Source organism: Stegostoma tigrinum, unplaced genomic scaffold (assembly GCF_030684315.1).
Source record: "Stegostoma tigrinum isolate sSteTig4 unplaced genomic scaffold, sSteTig4.hap1 scaffold_190, whole genome shotgun sequence".
NCBI classification, from domain to species: domain Eukaryota; kingdom Metazoa; phylum Chordata; class Chondrichthyes; order Orectolobiformes; family Stegostomatidae; genus Stegostoma; species Stegostoma tigrinum.
Genome location: NW_026728129.1, coordinates 465,001 through 486,486, shown reverse-complemented (window position 1 = coordinate 486,486; position 21,486 = coordinate 465,001). Strand labels below are relative to the sequence as shown.

Here is a 21,486-nt window from a genome sequence, read left to right as displayed (position 1 = left end):
ACTGGACGCAGTATTCCAAGTGCGGTCTAACCAAAGTTTTATAGAGCTGCAACAAGATCTCACGACTCTTCAACTCAATCCCCCTGTAACTGAAAGCCAAAACACCATATGCTTTCTTAACAACCCTGTCCACTTGGGTGGCCATTTTAAGGGATCTATGTATCTGCACACCAAGATCCCTCTGTTCCTCCACGCTGCCAAGAATCCTATCCTTAATCCTGTACTCAGCTTTCAAATTCGACCTTCCAAAATGCATCACCTCGCATTTATCCAGGTTGAACTCCATCTGCCACCTCTCAGCCCATCTCTGCATCCTGTCAATGTCCCGCTGCAGCCTACAACAGCCCTCTACACTGTCAACGACACCTCCGACCTTTGTGTCGTCTGCAAACTTGCTGACCCATCCTTCAATTCCCTCGTCCAAGTCATTAATAAAAATTACAAACAGTAGAGGCCCAAGGACAGAGCCCTGTGGAACTCCACTCACCACTGACTTCCAGGCAGAATATTTTCCTTCTACTACCACTCGCTGTCTTCTGTTGGCCAGCCAATTCTGTATCCAAGCAGCTAAGTTCCCCTGTATCCCATTCCTCCTGACCTTCTGAATGAGCCTACCATGGGGAACCTTATCAAATGCCTTACTGAAGTCCATATACACCACATCCACAGCTCGACCCTCATCAACTTTTCTAGTCACATCCTCAAAAAACTCGATAAGGTTTGTAAGGCATGACCTACCCCTCTCAAAGCCGTGTTGACTGTATTTGATCAAGCCATGCTCTTCCAGATGGTCATAAATCTTATCCCTCAGAATCCTTTCTAACACCTTGCAGACGACAGACGTGAGACTTAGCGGTCTATAATTGCCGGGGATTTCCCTATTTCCTTTCTTGAAGAGAGGAATTACATTTGCCTCTCTCCAGTCCTCAGGTACGACTCCAGTGGAGAGCGAGGATGCAAAGATCTTCGCAAGTGGCGAAGCAGTTGCATTTCTCGCTTCCCAAAGCAGCCGAGGACAAATCTGATCCGGGCCTGGCGACTTGTCAATCTTAATGTTTGACAAAATTTTCAGCACATCAGCTTCGTCTATCTCTATCCATTCCAGCATGCACACTTGCTCTTCAAAGGTTTCATTCACTACAAAGTTCGTTTCTTTCGTAAAGACAGAAGCAAAAAACTCATTTAGGGCTTCCCCTACCTCCTCAGGCTCCACACACAAGTTCCCTATGCCATCCCTGATCGGCCCTATGACGCAGGCAAAACTCTATCTCTGCAGGTAGCATGATGCTGTGTTCTCAAACTTCCCTGCCTTTTTGTAATATAATATTGTCTTTTTAGGACAGAAGTGGCTTTTTTTTGTTTGTTTTAACTTCTGCACATACTTTCTATGCATGTTAAAATTCTACACCTTTTCAGTTCACTGCAGTGCTGCATAATGAAGACTTGGAACAATTTTTTTTTTATAAAGTAGAAAATCAGTGTGGTTTGTTTTCCAAAATGTGATGTGTAAGTGCAACACTTAACAGTGTGTTCATCAAACTATTGTTTCCTTTGATCTTTGTGTTGCAGAAATTTCTAGAATCATTTCATATATATTTTTCTTGATATATTTTAGCAGCTTTCCTGGAGCAAGTCTGGTTTCCTTCGGATGAGACGACTTTCAGACATACTCCCTTTACTGTGAGATTTAATTGCGGTAAAATGAGGAGGATTTTTATTCACTGAGACACACATGACTATATGTTTAAAGCATTGGAAAATGCGTTCTGTTCGGACTGTCATGTTATCTGGTGTTTGTACCAGGCTTTCCGATTAAATGCAAGTGATTAAGGATGCTAATGATGCCACATGTTATTACAAGAGGAAATGAACATACAAGTCAGGATTTTATGCCACATTTATACATAAAATAGACCATGCAGCATGGATGCAGTGACTGAGTGGAATGGGATGCAGTGACTGAGTGGAATGGGATGCAGTGACTGAGTGGAATGGGATGCAGTGGCTGAGTGAAATGGGATGCAGTGGCTGAGTGAAATGGGATGCAGTGGCTGAGTGAAATGGGATGCAGTGGCTGAGTGAAATGGGATGCAGTGGCTGAGTGAAATGGGATGCAGTGACTGAGTGAAATGGGATGCAGTGACTGAGTGAAATGGGATGCAGTGACTGAGTGAAATAGGGATGCAGTGACTGAGTGAAATAGGGATGCAGTGACTGAGTGAAATGAGATGCAGTGACTGTGGGAAATGGGATGCAGTGACTGAGTGAAATAGGGATGCAGTGTCGGAGGGAAATAGGGATGCAGTGACTGAGACAAATGGGATGCACTGACAGATGGAAATGGGATACAGTGCCTCAGTGAAATGCTCACAACGAATTGCCCCCTCCAGTCCTCCCCGTGTCTCACATGGATGTAAATATTTTTGTTGTATGTCTAAGAGAGGTCTTTGGTTCATTGGGTGGAGCCAAAGTCCAATGCTTTATTTGTTTATTTGATATGCAGCTGGACAGAACGCAACTGCAGTTGTGACATTGTACATATACAAAGAGATTTCTTGTGAAAAAGGTGTATTTTTCAAATCAGAAATGTGACTGGGAGGAGTGTGGATGAGCCCAGGCTCACTGTGGGTCTGGTTACGGTCACCACATTGTCACTAAGATGTGTGTATATGAGGCATGGCTGGCTGTGAGACTGTGAAAAATCACTAATTAATAATAGTTTGTTTCTTCAATTATTTGTTGGATGTGTGTGTCACTGACTGGTCCAGCATTTATTGCCCATCCCTAATTGCCCTGGAGATGTTGGTGGTGAGCTGCCTTCTCGAACCGCTGCAGTTCGCCTGCTGTGGGTTGCCCCCACAGTGCCATGAGGGAGGGAATTCCCATCTTTTGAACAGTCGCAGTGAAGGATTCCGGATATATTTCTAAATCAGAATCACGAGTGGCTTGGAGTGGGATTGAAGGAGGTGTTCCCATGTACTTGATGCCCTTGTCGTTCGAGATGGAAGCTGTCATGGGTTTGGAAGGTACTGCATGAGGAGCTTTGGCGAATTTCTGCCGTGCATCTTGTAGATCGTACACAGTGCTGCTGAGGCCGCTCATCATTGGTGGTGGAGGGAGCGGATGATTGTCGATATCGTGTCAGTCAACTGGGCTGCTTTGTCCTGGATGGAGTCAAGCTTCTTGCATGTTGTTACAGCTGCAGCCATCCTGGTAAATGGGGAGCGTTCCATCACAGTCCTGACTTATGCCTTGTAGACAGTGGACACGTTCTGGGGAATCAGGAGGTGGGTTAGTCGCCGCAGCATTCCTCACCTCTGACCTGCTCTTGTAGTCACTGTGTTTATGTGGTGAGTCTGGTTCAGTTTTTGTTCAAAGCTCACCCCCATGACGGTGACAGTGTGGGACGCAGTGAATGTAACAAAATTGTTTGTCAAGGGGGGGTTGTCTCTTGTTGGTGACGGTCATTGCCTGGTATTTCTGTGGTGTGAATGTAACTTCCACTTGTCTGACCAAGCCTGGGTATTGCCCAGATCTAGTTGCATTTGGACAAGGACTGCTTTAGGATCTGAGGAATCATGAATGATGCTGAACATTGTGCAATCATCAGGAACATCCCAACTTCTGGCCTTATGATGAACGCAAGTTCATTGATGAAGCAGCTGAAGATGGTTATATCTCGGACACTGCCCCGAGAAACTCCTGCAGGGATCCCCTGGAGCTAAGATATCTGACCTCCAATAAGATCATTCATTTTCCTGCGTGCCAGGTATGACTCCAGCAAGTGGAGAATTTGTCCCTTTATACCCATTGAGTCCAGTTTTGCTCGGGCTTCTTGATGCCACACTTGGTCAAATGTAGTCTTGTTGTAAAGGGCTGGAGCTCTCACTTCCTCTCTGGAATGCAGCTGTGTTGTCCATGTTTGAACCAAGGCTGTAATGAGGTCAGGAGCTGAGCTGCCCTGACGTAACCCAAACTGGCCGTCGCTGAGCAGGTGCTGCCTGATAACAATGTTACTGACACCTTCTATCACTTTCCTGATGATTGAGTACAGCCTGATGGGGCAGTATATGGCCAGGTTGGATTTGTCCTCTGTTTGCAATCCGGCACATACGTGGGCAATTTTCCACTGTGTCGGGTAGATACCAGTGTTGAAACTGCACTGCAACAGCTTGGCACGGGGAGCGGCACGTTCTGGAGCACAAGTCTTCAGTATTATTGCCAGAATATTGTCAGGGCCTGTGACCTTTGCAGTATCCAGTGTCTGCAAGTGATTCCTGACATCACGTGGGGTGAATTGAATTTACTGAAGACCGGTATCTGTGATGCTGGCGGAGCCCGAGATGAATCATCCACTTGGCCCTTCTGGCTGAAGATTGCTATGAATACTTCAGCCTTATCTTTTGCACTGATGTGCTGGGCTCTTCCATCATTGAGGATGGGGATATGTGTGGAGTCTTCACGTCCAATCAGTTGTTTAATTGTGCACCACAGTAAATGACGAGATGTGGCAGGACTGCAGAGCTCAGATTTGATCCATTGATGGTGGGATCACTTTGCTGTGTGTATCACTTGCTGGCTATGCTGTTTGGCGGCTTCACCAGGTTTCTTTATTTATTCATTCACAGGACAAGGGCATCATAGAATAGAATCAGAGAATCCCTGCAGTGTTTTGGTATTTCCAGGGCGTCCCGGGAGGGGTGGTGTGTCGGTATTTCCAGGGGGTCTCAGGGAGTATGTCAAGACTGACAGTGGGTCGCAGGGAGTTTGTCTGTACAGGGATCTGGGGCTGTGTGTCCGTATTTCGAGGAGCTCCTGGGGAATGTGTCAGTGTTTAGAGGGGACCCTGGGAAATGTGTCATTATATACAGGGAGCCCCAGGGAGTTTCTCAGTACTAAAAGCGGGGACAGGGAATGTGTCAATATTTGCAGCTGGTCCCGGGGAATATATCAGTATTTACAAAGGGTCCTGGGGAGTGTGGCAGTATTTTCAGGGGTTCTCTGGGACTTTGCCAATATTTAAAGGGTGTCGAGGGAATATGTCAGTATTTAGAGGGCTTCCCGAGGAGTGTGACAGAATTTACAGGGGTCCCGGTGATTGCATCAGTATTTGCAGGGTGTCCCAGGGAGAGTATCGGTATCCGGGGGTGGAGTGTGTCAGTGTTTACGGGAGTTCCGGGCTGTGTATCGGTATTTACAGGGGGAATGGGGAATGTGTAATTATTTCCAGGGGGTCCTGGGAGTTTATCAGTGTTTACGGGGGTTCCGTGGAATGTGTCAGTGTTTCGGTGAAGTCCCAGGGAATGTGTTCGTGTTTAGAGGGGTCCTTGGGAAATGTGTCCGTATTTACATGCAGCCCCAGGGAGTTTCTCAGTATTTACAGCGGATTCCAGGGAATGTGACAGTAGTTACAGTGTGTCGTGAGGTGTCTGTCGGTATTTACGGGATATCCCAGTATTTGTGGTTAGTTGCGTAGAGTGTGTCTATACGTACAAGGGTCCGGGGATGTGTGTCAGTATACAGAGGAGGCCGAGGGAATTTTTCAGTGTATAAAGCGGGCCCTGGGAAATGTGTCAGCGTTTACAGAGGGTCCCTGGGAGTGTGGTGGCATTTTCATGGATTCTCAGGTTCTATGTCAGTATTTACAGGGAGTCCTGCGGAGCGTGTCAGAATTTATAGGGGCTCGGTGCATACGGACACACTCCCCTGGAATCCCTGTAAACACTGGCACACTCCCTGGTACCACCTTGAAATACTGTAGCTCTCCCTAACACCCGCTGAAAAAACAAAGTCCACGGGCCCCCCTGTAACTACTGACGCTCTCCCCAAGTCTCCCTGTCAATCCTGACACAATCCCTGAGATGCCCTGTAAATACTGACCCTCCATGGGACCGCCTGTAACTACTGACACACTCCCGGGAGCACCTGTAAATAATTTCAAATTCCCCGGAACACCCTGTAAATACTGACACTCTCACCAAGAGCCCCTGTCAATACTGACACAGTCCCTGAACCCCTGTAGGTCGCGGGAATTTTTCAGTATTTAAACGAGGCCCCGGGAAATGCGTCAGTCTTTGCAGAGGGTCCCAGGGACTGTCAGTATTTTCAGGATTTGCTGGGACTGTGTCAATATTTACAGGGGGTCCCACGGAGTGTGTCAGTTTTACAGGTGATTTCAGGGGCTTTGTCAGTATTTCCAGGGGGTGTCACAGATGTGTCAATATTTACAGTGTGTCCCCGGGGACTCTGTTGGTCTTGACAGGGGATTACCAGGTCGTGTGTCAATATTTACAGGGTGTCACAGGTTGTGTGTGTGTGTCAATATTTACAGGGTGTCCCTGTGTATGTGTGTGTGTGTGTGTGTGTGTGTGTGGGTATTTACAAAGAGTCCCTGGGGAGTGTGTCAGTGTTCATTGTGGGTCCAGGAGAGACTGTCAGTATTTATAGGACGTCCAGGGAGACTGTCAGTCTTTACAGGGGGTCCTCAGGAGTTTGTCAGAGGGTGAACGCTGAGGCAGTGCCTCATTATGCAGCTGTCAGAATTCAGATAGTGTCCCTTGATGAGAGGGCCAGTACTGAGGTATTGCAGCTCTGTGAGCAGGTCAGTTCTTAACCAGTGTCTCGTTGTCAAGTGGTCAGTCCTGAGGCAGTGACTCCATGCTGGATGGTCAGTGTTGAGGAAGTGCCTCATTGTTAGAGGAACATTACGGAGGGTAAGTCTCCAGGTAATGGTGACAGAGCTGAGACAGAGCCACATGATCAGAGATTCAGGGCTAAGGGATTGACTCAATCACAGCATTGTCTTGAGGTAGTCCCTCTTTGTGAGAGGTTTAGTTCTGATGGAGCGCATTTGTCAGAGGCGATCCATACTGATCCAGTGCCTCATTGTCGTGGGGTCAGACTGAGAGGCTGCTAAACAATTATCAAGTCAGTTGTGACATATTACAGTTCTATCCTGCCGTCAGTCCTGACAGAGTGCCTCATTGCCAGAGTATCAGTACGGAGGTATTGAAGCGCTGTCTGAGCATCAGGGGTAGGGAGTGCCTCATTGTCACAGGGTCAGAAATGTGGGAGTGCGTTATTGTCAAAGGGTCAATGCTGAGGGAGTGCTGCCATTTAAGGGGGACAGAATTAAGGAAGTTGCTCACATTTCAAGGGCCAGTACTGAAATAGTTTTGCACTGGGATGTCAGTGTGGAGGAAGGGCCTCAGAAGCAGCGGGTCAGTATGACGGTTTCCCTTATTGTCAGGGGGACAGTTCTGAGGCACTGACTCGTTGTCAGAGGGTCAGTACGGAGGTATTGAATCACTGTCAGCGTATCAGAACTGTGGGGCTGTTTTATTGTCACAGCGTCAAAACTGACGCAGTGCCTCATGAAAAATGGGTTAGAATTGCGAGAGACCCACACATTACACAATCAGTAATGATGTATTGCAGCATTGTGAGATGGTCAGAATGAGAGAGGGCCTCATTGTCACAGGGTCTGCACTGAGCGATTTCATCATTTTCAGGCACTCCGTAGGGGCAGAGCCTCATTGTGATCGGGTCAGAATTGAGGGAGTGCCACTTGATTACGGGGGCAATACTGAGGTATTGCAGTTCTGTCAGGTGGTCAAATCTGATGGAGCTCCTCATTGTCAGGAGATCAGCATTGAGGTATTGAAACACTGTCAGAGCAGAAGGGCTGAGGTGTTACAGGTCTCTGAGAGGTCAGTACTACGGGAGTGCCTCATTATCAGAGGTCCAGTACCGAGGGAGTGCACAATCGTCAGACTGTCAGTACTGAGGGAATGCCTGATTGTTCAAAGGGTCAGTACACAAGGAATGTCTCAATGTAATGTATGATTAGAGATGCAGTGCTGAAGGAGTGCCTCATTCTCAGTGTCAGTTCTGAGGCAGGGTCACATTGCTGGAGGGTTGTTCTGACTTGGTGCATTAGTAACAGAGGGTCAATACTGAGGCAGCATCTCATTTTAGGGGCTTAGAATTCATGGGTGCTACATAATTAGGAGGTTAGCCCCGAGGTATTGCAGCTCAGGTGCGGTCATTAGTGAGGGGGGAGTGCAACATTGTCAGGGGTCAATTCTGAGGTGTCAGAAAAAGTCCTCCCAGAAACATCAGCAGGACTTGACAAAATCTGGACAAGTGAAGCAATGCCTGGCCCGTTAAATAAGAGCAGGTTTGTTGGAGCCGATATAAACGATAGACCTCAGTGTAATGGAGGAAGCATTGAGGGAGTCCTGTACTGATAATACAAGATAATAATTCATACATAATTGCAGCATTGTCAGAGGATCAGAACAGCCAGAGTGCATTATTATGAGAGACTGAACACAGAGGACGAGCTTCATTGGAACAGGTTCAGAATTAATGGTGAGCAACACATTCACAAGGTCAGTACGGAAGTATTGCATTTCTATTGGAGGCTCAATACTGAGGAATTACCTCTGTCAGAAGTTAGTACATTGTCAGTAGTGAGGAATTGTGGCATTGTCACTGTGTTGGTCTGAGAAAGTGCCTCTTTATCAGAGGGTCAGAATTGATGGGAGTGCTACATGATTAGATGCTCAGGACTAACAGATTGCAGGACTGTCGGCGGGTCAGATCTGTGGGAGTGATCATTGTGAGATGGCCGCTGATGTCCAACCCTAAAACATAGAGCGCCCTGTAAATAACTCCTTAAAAAAAAGGCCCCTTTCACTAAACCCGAAAACAGAGCCCCCGTCTCTCAGTCCGAACACACAGAACCCACTAAATTACTCCTAAAACACGAAGCTCACTGTGAATAAAACCCAAACACAGATGGCCCTGTAAATGAACACTAAAGAATAGACCCTCCTAAAACAAACAGCACCCGTGAAATAAAGCCGAAAACACAGGAACCCCAGTGTATAAACCCTGACATTCAGAGCCCCCTGTAGATAAACACTAAAAAAAAGTAAAAACTAAAAGGAACTGTGGATACAGTAAAATCAGGAACAAAAACAAAATTGCTGGAAAAGCTCAGCCCTCACGCTAGCCCAATCCGGCACTCAGCAGAGCCTCAGGCCCAAACTAAACCAAGCTTTAGCCGCACTCCTCGCCCTCACACACGGAGCCGCCTGCACAGAGACCCTCAAACGCCTTTCTCTCATCCGTAAAAAGCGGGCTTCACTGTAAATAACCCCTAAAACACAGAGTCCTGTTTAAACAAACTTCTACAATATCAACTTCACCCCCTGTAATTATACGCTCAAATACAGAGACCCCTTTAAATGAACACGAACACATATCCCCCAGGAAGTAAAAGGTGAAATACCGGGCTCCTTCGAAACAAAGCCGAAGGCACAGAGCACCTGTCAATACCCCCCAACATCGAGCCGACCTGTATATTATCCGTAAAACAGGGCCCCTTACAAATAAACCCGAAAAGACAGAGCTGGCTGTAAGTAAAGAGCCCCTTGTAAATAAATACCAAAACACACAGTAAAAACCGGAAGAACTGCGGATGCTGCAAATCAGGGAAAATATCCAAAGTTGCTGGAAAAGCTCAGCAAGTCTGACAGCATCTGTGAGGGAAAAGAAAGAGTTAACGTTTTGGGTCAGGTGATCCTTCCTCAGAACCTCTGGCTGGCGCGTCTTCAGGAATGCAGGGTGAATTGCTTTAAAATATCCTTTTTCTGTGAGGCTCTATAACATTATAATAGAAAAACATCAGAACTAAGCAGGAGTAGGCCATCCGGCCCCTCGAGACTGCCCCGCTGTTCAATAAGATCCTGGCTGATCTTTTTGAGACTCAGCTCCACTCACCCACTCGCTCACCATAAACCTAAATTCCTTTCATGTTCATAACGTGATCTGGCCTTGCATAAAACACATTCAGCGAGGTAGTTTCAACTGCTTCACTGGGCAGGGTATTCCACAGATTGACAACCCTTTGGGTGAAGAAGTTCCTCCTGTCCTCAGTCTGACATCTGCTTCCTTTTATTTTGAGCTATACCCGCCTCCTCCTCGTTTCACCTGCCAGTGGAAACAACCTCCCTGTCTCCACCTTATCTATTCCCTTCATAATCTTGTATGTTTCTATAAACTCTCCCCTCATTCGTCTGAATTCCAATGAGTATCATCCCAGCCAACTCAGTCTCTCCTCATATTCCAACCCTCTCAAGTCTAGAATCAACCAAGTCAGTCTCCTCTGTGCCCCCTCCAGTGAGAGTATATCCCTTCTCAAGTCAGGAGACCAAAACTGCACACAGTAGTCCAGGTGAGGCTTCATCAGGACCCTAGACAGCTGCAGCATAGCCTCCCTGTTCTTAAACTCCATCCTTCGAGCAATGACAGACAAAATTCTATTTGCCTTTATAATTACCTGCTGCAATATTACTTTGAGCGATTCCTGCACAACGACACCCAAGTCACTTTGCACAGTAACATGCTGCAATTTTTTTACCATTTGAACCATAGCCTACTTTGTTGTTATTCCTATCAAAATGGATGACCTCACATTTATTGACATTGAACTCCATCTGCCAGACCATTGCCCACTCACTTAGACTGTATAACCATCTGCAGGCCTTCAGTTCTTCTGCACACTTTGCTCTACCGCTCATCTGAGTGTCATCTGCCAATGTTGACACACCACACTTCATCCCCGACTATAAATCATCTGTATCAATTGTAAACAATTGCAGTCCCAACACTGATCCCTGAGACACACTACTAGCCACTGACCGCCAACCAGATAAACACCCATTTACCCCTACTCTTTGTTTTCTGCCAGTCAATCAATCCTCTGTCCATGCCAATACATTACCTGTAATGTCATGCAACTTTATCTCATGTCGCAGCCTTGGCATCTCGTCAAATGCCTTCTTGAAATCCAGATACATGATATCCACAGGTTCCCCATTGTCCACCATGCAAGTATGTCCTCAAAGAATTCCACCAAATTAATTAAACATGACCTCCCCTTCATGAGCCCATGCTGGCTGTTCCCAATGAGACAATTTATATCCAGTTGTCTTGCTATTATCTTCCTTAATGATGGATTCACGCATTCTCCCAACAACCGAAATTAAGCTAACTGACCTATAGTTACGTGCTTTTTGGAAAACAGCCAATGTGACACCACTGTTTAAAAAGGAAGTTTACAATCTGCGGGAACCAGCCCAGATTCCAGTGAATTTTGGTAAATAATTACTGGTGCAAGCCTCTTTACTATACTGTTGTACGAAAGGTCCTCTTTACCAATGCGCCCACAAGCACTACATATTAGCGCTCTCACGCTCTCATTCATTCATAACTTTACTGACCTCTTACTGGCATAGCTTGTTTAATATTACCGCATTTCATTCATAAAATTGCCATCTTGTCATACCTTTCACTATGAAAGGGAGACTGAATTAAAATGCTCCTTCCACCCCATTTACAGCCCTTTCACAGTTTTAATCCTCACGGCTTTATTTTGCTGACAGCTGCAAAACGTGTGTCTACATCAGTGTCTATCCCTGAGTACATGTTAATTTTCTAACCTATTCAGAACAATACCATCGTGTCATCGTTTGAAGAAGCATAATATTAATCAGCCCTCAGCAACCGTCTCCTAGGACTTGAATAGCTTGCAGGATATCAGACAAGTTTTCTGCATAAGCAGAGATAGTAGGAACAGCAGATGCTGGAGAATCTGAGATAACAAGGTGTAGAGGTGGATGAACACAGCAGGTCAAGCATCAGAGGAGCAGGAAGATTGATGTTTCAGGCCTAGATGCTTCTTCAGAAATTGGGAAGGGGAAGGAGGTTCTGAGATAACGAGAGAGAGGGGGAGACGGATAGAAGATACATAGAGGAGAAGGTAGGTGGAGAGGAGACAGACAGGTCAAAGAGGTGGGGATGGAGCCAGTAAAGGTGAGTGTAGATGGGGATGTAGGAAGGAGCTGGGTCAGTCCAGGGAGGATGGACAGGTCAAGGGAGCGGGATGAGGTTAGTAGGTAGGAGACGGAGGTTGGGGCTTGAGGTAGGAGGAAGGACAAGGGTAGGGAGGCAAGGGCGAGCTGGGCTGGTTTTGGGATGCGGTGGGGGAGGAGAGATTTTGAAGCTTATGAAGCCCACATTGACACCATTGGGCCGCAGGGTTCCCAAGCGGAATATGAGATGCTGTTCCTGCAACCTTCGGGTGACATCGTTGTGGCACTGCAGGAGGCTCAAGATGGACATGTCGTCTGAGGAATGGGAGGGGGTGTTGAAACAGTTCGCGACTGGGAGGTGCAGTTGTTCAGTGCGAACTAAGTGTAGGTATTCTGCAAAGCGGTCCCCAAGCCTCCACTTGGTTTCCCCAATGTAGAGGATGCCACAACGCGAGCAGTGGATGCAGGAGACCACATTGGCAGATGTGCAAGTGAACATCTGCTTGAGATGGAAAGTGTTCTTAGGACCTGGGATGGGGAGTGAGGGGAGTGGTGTAGGGGCAGGTGTAGCACTTCTTGCAGTTGCAGGGAACAATGTGCCAGGTGTATTGGGGCTGGAGGGGAGTGCGGAGCAGACAAGGCAGTCACAGAGACAGTGGTCCCTACAGAAAGCAGATAAGGGTGGGGAGGGAGATATGTCTTTGGTGGAGTCGGATTGAAGATGATGGTTGGAGGATGATACGTTAGATCCAGAGGTTGGTGGCGTGGTACATGAGGATGAGGGGGATTGTGTTTTGGTTGTTATTGCGGAGAGGGGGCATGAATTACGGGAAATGTGGGAGACGCGGTCAAGGGCGTTCTCGACCACTGTGGGAGTCGGGGGGAGGATTTGCGGTCCTTGAAATATGAGGAAACCTGAGATGTATTGGAGTGGAATGCCTCATCCTGGGAGCAGGTGTGGCGGAGGTGAAGGAATTGAGAACAGGGGGTGTTATTTTTGCAGGAAGGTGGGTGGGAGGAGATGTATTCTAGGTAGCTGTGGGAGTCGGTGAAATAGATATCAGTTTCGAGGTGGTTGCCGGAGTTGGAAACAGAGAGGTCCAGGAAGGTGAGACAGGTATTAGAAATAGTCCAGGTGAACAGGTATTAGAAATCGTCCAGGTGAACTTCTGGTTGGAGTGGAAGGTGTTGGTGAAGTGGATGAACTGTTCAAGCTCCTGGTGGGAGCACGAGGCGGCGCCGATACAGTCGTTAATGTTATGGAGGAAGAGGTGGGTTTCGGGCCAGTGTCGCAACGGAAGAGGGACTGTTCCATGCAACCCACAAAAAGGCAGGCATCGCTTGGGCCCATGCGATGTTTCTTGTGACTGCAGCCCCCTGGCGGCCCTCCCGTGGTGGTGCTCATCTTTGCTGCGATCTGCCGGCTCGGTCCCCGAAAGGCAGCATCAGTTCCCTATCCCCGCCCTCCCTACAAACCAACCCTTTAAAGGCGGAAGGCACCCACCCCCTTATCATAAAGGTCAGGTTGCGGGGTGGGGCGGGGGGCACGGCGAGAGGGTGCCAGAGGCTGCTTTTATTTTGGCGCAACCCTAATCTGGGGGTTATCTAGCACCCCCGCGCCCACAGAAATAGGGATTATGGGTGCACACCGCTAATTTTGGATTCCTCTTTAGAATAAAAAGTAGAGGGGGAGTGTGAATAGGGTTTTGGGATGGGGGATGGGATAGGGTGTGGGGGTGGGGGTGTAGGTCGGGTTGGGGGAGAGGGGGAAGAAGGTGCCCCTCTCCTTCCATTTAAGGGTGCGTACCCACAATTTGGCTCCTTAGGCTCTTTCCTGTTCTGGTTAGGGTTAGGCCGATGGCGAAGGTTAGGGTTTGGGCTGAGGTTCGGGTGAGTGCTGATGCCTGGCACTCCCTCCATACTGACCCTCTAATATGTATGTACACCCTAAAACACAAAGTTTCCAGTAAATATGCCCTAAAACACAGAGTACCGTGTAAATCAGCCCAAAAAAGAGAGGGCCCTGAAGATAAACCCTGTAACGCTGAGTTCACTGTAAATAAACCCTAAAACACAGATCACTGTAAACAAACCCAAAGACACAGAAAACCCTGTAAATAAACCATGAAATACAGAAAACCCTGTGAATAAACTCTAAAAACACAGATCTCACCGAAAATAAACCCTAAACACAGATCTCACTGCCGACAAACCCTCAGTCAGAGAGCTCCCTGTAAATAAACCCTAACACAAAGCTAGCTGTAAATAAACCCGAAAACACAGTGCCCTCTGTAAACAAGCTCTAAATCAGAGCTCACTGTAAATATTCCCGAAAACACGGAGATCACTGTAAAAAAGAAACTCAGAACAAAGAGCCACTCGTAAATTTTCCTAAAACACAGAGTCACTTGTAAAAAGCCCGAAAACACAGAACCTCCTGTAAATAAAACCTAGAACCTTCTGTAAATAAACTATGAAACACAGAAACAAAGTTGCTGGAAAAGCTCAGCAGGTCTGACAGCATCTGTAGCGGAGAAAAATGAGTTAACTTTTCGAGCCTGGGTACCCTTCCATTCTGAGGAAGGGTTGCTGGACCTGAAAAGTTAACTCGTTTTTCTCCTCCACAGATGCTGCCAGACCTGCTGAGCTTTTCCAGCAACTTTGTTTTTGTTCCTGATTTACAGCATCCACAGTTCTTTTGGTTCTTATTAAACACAGAACCCACATTAGATAAAACCTAAAGCACAGAGCTCAAGTACATAAAGTACATAACCATAAACGCAGAGCCCCCAGTAAATAAGATTTAGGGCTGAGCCTAGGTTTCATGTTTATGCAAGTGTGAACATTAGGGCTGAGGCTAGGCTTAGGTTTAAAGCTGGTGTTATCTCTGAGGGTAGCGTGGAAGAAAGCAGCTTTGCATTCCCAGAGACAGAGTTGAGGGAGAGCATCTGTGTATTCCATAGGAGGCACGGGAACCATTGTAACCTTAACAGATCAAATAATATGACAGATTAGTTTACAATTAAAGATCATTGTGACTGTGGTCACAAGGTGAAGAGCTGGATGAACGCAGCAGGAAAAGCAGCACCAGAGGAGCAGAAAAGCTGACGTTTCGGGCCGAGACGGGGGAGGGGAAGGGGGTTGTGAAATAAATAGGGAGAGAGGAGAGGCCGATAGAAGACGGATAGAGGAGAAATTAAGTGGGAAGACGGGATAGGTTGGAGGAAGGACAGGTTAGGGAGGCAGGGACCAGCTGGGCTTGTTTTGGAATGCGGTCAGGGGAGGGGAGATTTTGAAGTTTGTCAAGTCCACATTGACACCATTGGGGAACAGGGTCCCTAACCTGTCATTCCTCCCACCTCAAAACCCAGCCCCATCTCCTACCTACTAACCTCATCCTGCCCCCTTGGCCTGTCCATCCTCCCTGGACTGACCTATCTCCTCCCTAACTCCCGCCTGCATTCACCTTTCCTGGCTCCATCCCTGCCTCTTTGGCTTGTCTGTCTCCTCTCCACCGATCTTCTCCTCTATCCATTTTCTGTCTGCCTCCCCCTCTCTCCCTATTTATTTCAGATCCCCCTCCCCCTACCATTTCTGAAGAAGGGTCTTGCCCAAAACACCAGCCTTCCTGCTCATTTGCTGCTGCTTGGCCTGCTGTGTTTATCCAGCTCTACACCTTGTTAACCCTGTAAATATGCTCTCAAGCACAGACACCCCTTTAAATAAATCCTAAGAAGGGTCATTCAGGAAATAAAATGTAAAAGAAACCATAAAAGCCAGAGTCCCTGTAAATAAAGTGTAAAACATAGAGCTCCAAGTAAATAAATCCTGAAACACAGTGACCCCAGCAAATCCTCCCTTCAACTAAGCCTCCTGCAAATAAACTCGCAGAGGCGACTGCAAACAAACCCCAAAACACAGGACCTCCAGTTAATAAAGCCTAAAACAGAAGGCCCACTGTAAATCAACATGAAAAAACACAGCTCCCACTGCAGCACTGCGAATTAGTCGGATTGAGTTAGTACCTCAGTCAGCAAGTCAGTTCTGAGGCAGGGCCTCTTTGTCAAAGAGTCAGATTTGAGGGAGTACCATTGGATGATGGTTATTGCAGCACTGTGAGAGTACTGGAGTGAGAGAGCACCTCACTGTCAGAGGGTCAGTACTGAGGGGGTACCTCACTGTCAGAGAATCAGCACTGAGGGAGTACCTCACTGTCAGAGGGTCAGTACTGAGCGAGAACCTCACTGTCAGAGAATCAGTACTGAGGGAGTACCTCACTGTCAGACGGTCAGTACTGAGGGAGTACCTCACTGTCAGAGAATCAGTACTGAGGGAGTACCTCACTGTCAGAGGGTCAGTACTGAGCGAGAACCTCACTGTCAGAGAATCAGTACTGAGGGAGTACCTCACTGTCAGAGGGTCAGTACTGAGCGAGAACCTCACTGTCAGAGAATCAGTACCGAGGGAGAACCTCACTGTCAGAGGGTCACTACTGAGGGAGTACCTCACTGTCAGAGAATCAGGACTGTGGGAGTACTTCACTGTCAGAGGGTCAGCATTGAGGGAGTTCCTCACTGTCAGACAATCAGTACTGAGGGAGTACCTCACTGTCAGAGGGTCAGTACCGACGCAGTACCTCACTGTCAGAGAATCAGTACTGAGGGAGAACCTCACTGTCAGAGGGTCACTACTGAGGGAGAACCTCACTGTCAGAGGGTCAGTACTGAGGGAGCACTTCATTGTCAGAGGGTCAGTACTGACGGAGGACCTCACTGTCAGCGAATCAGTACTGTTGTCATGTTCGTTTTCGGAGACCCTCACGAATTTGTTGCAATATCAAGACACTGAACTGTTTAGGAAAACACGAATCCTTTTATTACCAAGCAAGTACAAGCTGTGGAGAATCACAGTACTTAACCCGGCACAGAGCGCAGAGTCTCGCAGGTAATTCTCCCCGAGCAGCGGACAGTCCCCGCTCTTCATACTTTACAAAATACATGATACATAAAATAATTACACATTTTACAATGACATGATACATAAAACAATTACTACAACAGACAAAGACAGGATACCGAACAATTATTATATCAAGAACATAAAAGACCAGGATATCGTCCCGAAGATAATAAAACGTGAGGCTGGATGAACACAGCACATCTCAGGATGCTGCTGGACTTGCTGTGTTCGTCCAGCCTCGCATTTTATTATCTTGGATTCTCCAGCATCTGCAGTTCCCATTTTCACAGGATATAGTATCGATTGCTCTTGAAGTGGCTGCTGATGGCATGAGGCGATTTCAAGTTGTTATCCGGACAGATTGTTCTAACCAGACACACTGGCAACTTGAAATCACAAATTCAGTGCCCTGGCCCCTTTGTCAGCGACAGAAATTGCATGCTTTAGAAGTTTCACACCTTTACAAATGTTCCCCACCGAACCCTATCTGGCACAGTTTAATTCTAATTGTATTCAGTCAGGAAGCTTAAGACAGTGTCTGCATACCGATGTGTGGGAAGACAAAGAGTTACAAAAGTTTTACACTGAATTCCTAGCTGGGCAGGAAGCTTCAGGGCAGTGCCTGCATCCCTGCGCGTCGGCAGATGAAAGACTTTAATTTGTAGAAGTATCGAAATCAATGGGATGTTATACAATAACATCTCATTGTGAGAGTACCTCATAGTCAGAGGGTCAGTACCGTAGACGTGCAGTGTTGTCTGACGGCCAGTCGGGTCAGGATTGAGGGCTATTACAGGGACAGGACTGAGGTATTTGAAATAGGGCAATGACTGGTGTGGATCCTTTTTATTTTTTTAAAATTAGACGACACCAGAAAGATTATCAACCCGATGTGATTTGATTGGGCTGACAATCAGTTGATGACAGCAGAAAGGTCAGTGGCCTGATTACCGCGGCCGGGACTTGAGATTTCACTCTTGCCGACCTTCTCATTCTTCTCACTCAATTTCACGGAAGAGCTGTTTTGAGACAGAGTAGGAACTTTCTGAAAGTGATCGCGGGCCCTATTCAATATGTATCTAACAGAGACGTGGTAAAGCAGAAACTTGTTTGATGTCCCGCCAGCAATTCAAGTCCTGGGAGACGTTTGTTGAGGGCTGATTAATACTATAATTATTCATAGTTTCGGGTGACACGATGGATGGGAAGATATTGTTCTGAATAGATTAGAAAATTAACACATAGTCAGGGATTGACTCTGATGTAGACACAGGTTTGGACACTATCAGCAACACGAGTTCAAACTGTGAAAAGGCAGTAATGCGTGGAAGGAACATTTTAATTTATAGTCTCCCTTTATTAGTGAAAAGTATGGCAAGATCGCAATTTTATGAATGAATGAAATGCGTAACAGTAAACAGAGGACCCGAGTGAGTGGTCAGTAAAGTTATGAATGAATGAGAGCGCGATCGTGGTCACATGGAGCGCTGTGGGTGCATCGGTCAAGAGGACCTTTCGGACAACAGTAAAGAGGCTTATGATATAATGTCACAGAAAAACCACACAAAAGGATACTTGAAGGCGATTGGCCCTGTATCACTAAAGACACACCAGCCAACCTCCGGAAGCCTTGTTAAGTGCTAACCGATATGAGTAAACAGGGCAGACCACAGGATATTCAGGGTGAAAGGTTACAAGATGAACAAGTGACCACTTTTCTGAAGAAGGGTCTAGGCCCGAACCGTCAGCCTTCCTGCTGCTGGGCCTGCTGTGTTCATCCGGCTCGACACCTTGTTCTGTCAGACCACGTGAGCGAACGAGTTTGGCGTGTTTGAGTCTGACTGGTAAATATGTGATACACAACCATTTGATGTTACTGACTGCCTGGTGAATTGAAAACTGAAATAACTGCGGATGCTGCAAATCAGGAACAAAAACAAAGTTTCTGGAAAAGCCCAGCAGAACTGAGGGAGGTTCTGTGGAAGGGTCACCGAACCGGAACCGGTTAGCTCTGTTTTTCCGCTGACAAATGCTGCCAGACCTGCTGAGCTTTTGCAGCAACTTTGTATTTGTTTTCTGATTTGCAACATCCGCAGTTTTTTTTGGGTTTTTACTCAGCGTTTTAGGGTTTATTTACAGGGCGCTCTTTATTTATCGCGAGCTCTGTCTTTTAGGGTTTATTTGTGAAGGGCCCTGCCTTACAGATAGTTTACAGGTCGGCTCAGTATTCGGGTGCATGAAGAGGTGCGCTGTGTTTTCGGCTTTATTCAGCCCTGTCTTTTCCTGTCTACTTCCTGGAGGATGTGTGTTAGAGTTCTTTTTAAAGGGGTCTGAGTATTTGAGTGTACAATTGGAGGGGGATCTGTGTTTTTCAGTGTCCTGTATGTTTTTGACTTAATTTACAGGGTAGATCTGTGCTTTATGGCTTATTTACAGGGGGCTCTGTGTTGCAGTGCTTCTACACTGGCGGGGTGGGGGGTCTCTGTTTTCGAGTTTATTTCCAATGAGGCCTGTGTTTTAGGGTTATTTACAAAGAGCTCTGTGATTTAAGGTTTACATAGAAAGGCTGTATTCTAAGGTTTATTTACAGAAGGCTCTCTGCTTTAGGGTTTATTTACAGTGAGCAGTGCAGTTTAGGATTTATTTCCAGTGAGCTCTGGGTTTTAGCATTTATTTACAGGAGGATCTTCATTTCATGGTTTTATTTCAGTTGGATCTTTGTTTCAGGGTTTTTTTTAAACAATGAGCTCTGTGTCTTATTTACCGTGCCACCTGCGTTTTTGAGTTTATTTGCAGAGCATTCTGTGTTTTTGAGTTTATTTCCAGGAGGCTCTCTGTTTTAGGGTTTGTTTGCAGGATCCTCTGTGTTTTAAGATTTAATTTACTGTTTATTTGCATGGGTACTCTCTGTTTGAGGCACTGACTGAGTACTGACCTTCTGACAATGTGGTACTCATTCAGATCTGACCCTCCAGCAATGAGGTACTGTGTCAGAACTGATCCGCTGACAGTAAAGCACTGCCCCCTCAGTTCTGACCCTCTGACAGAGCTGCAATCGTTCAGGACTGAACTTCTGATCATGCTGTACTCCATCAACTCTGAAATCAATGCATTGAGGTACTGACTCAGTATTTACTGTGTGCAACTAATATACTCACTCAGAACTAACCCTCTAGCAATGTGAGCCTGCCTCAGAACTAACCCTGTAACAATGAGGCACTGACCTCAGCACCAAATCTCTAATTACGCGGCTCTCCCCAGTTTTGAGGCACTCCTTCCGTACTGACCCACGAACAAAGCGGCACACACTCAAGAATGATCCTTCAATGAGGTATCACCTTATAACAGAGCTACTGACATCAAGGCCCTCTCTTTGGACTGTGTCTGATAATGAGGCACTGACTTGGTTCTGACCCTCTGACAATGAGGCATTCTGTCAAGTCTTACTGCATTAAAATGAGGCACCCTCTGACTGATCTGAAATGCCTCAGTATAGACCCTCTGACTGATCTGAAACACCACTTCTTAGACCGTCTAAATGACAATCTTTTAATTCTGACACCATTACAGTGAGGGTCTGCCTTGGTGCTGACACTCTGTCAAAGAGACGTTGCCTCAGAACTGAGCTGCTGACAATTAGCCAGTGCCTTAGGTACTGATGAGTGAATAAAAAGGCCCGCTCTCAGCACTGACACTGCAGCAATGAGGTATTGCCACAGAATGAACCCACAAAGGGCTCATAATTGAGGGAGTGCCTACTGATTGAAGGGTGCGGATTGAGGTGTTGCAGAACTGTCAGAGGGTCAGAACTGAGGTATTGCATCATTGTCAGATGGTCCATTCTGAGGCAGTGCCTCGGTGTAGTAGTGTCAGAATTGAGGGTATGCACATGTTTAACTCATCAGGAATGAGCTTTATGCAGCTCTATCAGAGGCTCAGCACTGACTGCTTGCCTCATTCTCATAGGATCAACACTGATATATTGAAGCACTGTTAGATCTTCAGTGCTGAGTGGGTCAGAACTGAGGGAGTGCATTGCTGTCAGAGGCAGTGCCTCATTATGCAGGTGTCAGAATTCAAGAATGGAGGGTCAGTACTGAGGTATTGCAGCTCTATTCAGAACCAGTGGCTCGTTGTCAAGTGGTCAATGCTGAGGCAGCGACTCAATTCTGTACAGTCAGTCTTGAGGAAGTGCCCCATTATTAGAGGGCCAATACGAAGGGTAAGTCTCAATGCAATCGTGATAGAACTGAGACAGAGGCGCATGATCAGAGATGAGATTACCTACAGTGTGGAAACAGGCCCTTCAGCCCAGTAAGTCCACACCGCCCGTTGAAGCATCCCAGCCAGACCCATCCCCCTCGAACCCACACACCCCTGAACACTACGGGCAATTTAGCATGGCCAATCCACCTAGCCTGCACATCTTTGGACTGTGGGAGGAAACTGGAGCGCCCACATAGGAGGAGGCCCACATAGATAGCGGGAACTGCCGATGCTGGGGAATCTGAGATAACAAAGTGTAGAGCTGGATGAACACAACAAGCCAAGCAGCATCATCCAGCTCGACAGCTGTTATCTCAGATTCTTTAGCGTCCATTTTCTGACGAAAGATCTAGACCAAAAACGTCAGCTTTCTGACTCC

General features: G+C 46.8%; 1 long non-coding RNA gene across 3 annotated transcripts in view; it reads left to right on the top strand.

Annotated features, from left to right (window-relative positions):
• Positions 1–21,486, top strand: part of LOC132207869 (uncharacterized) — a 294,272-nt gene that overhangs the window by 35,940 nt on the left and 236,846 nt on the right. The window lies entirely within an intron of this gene.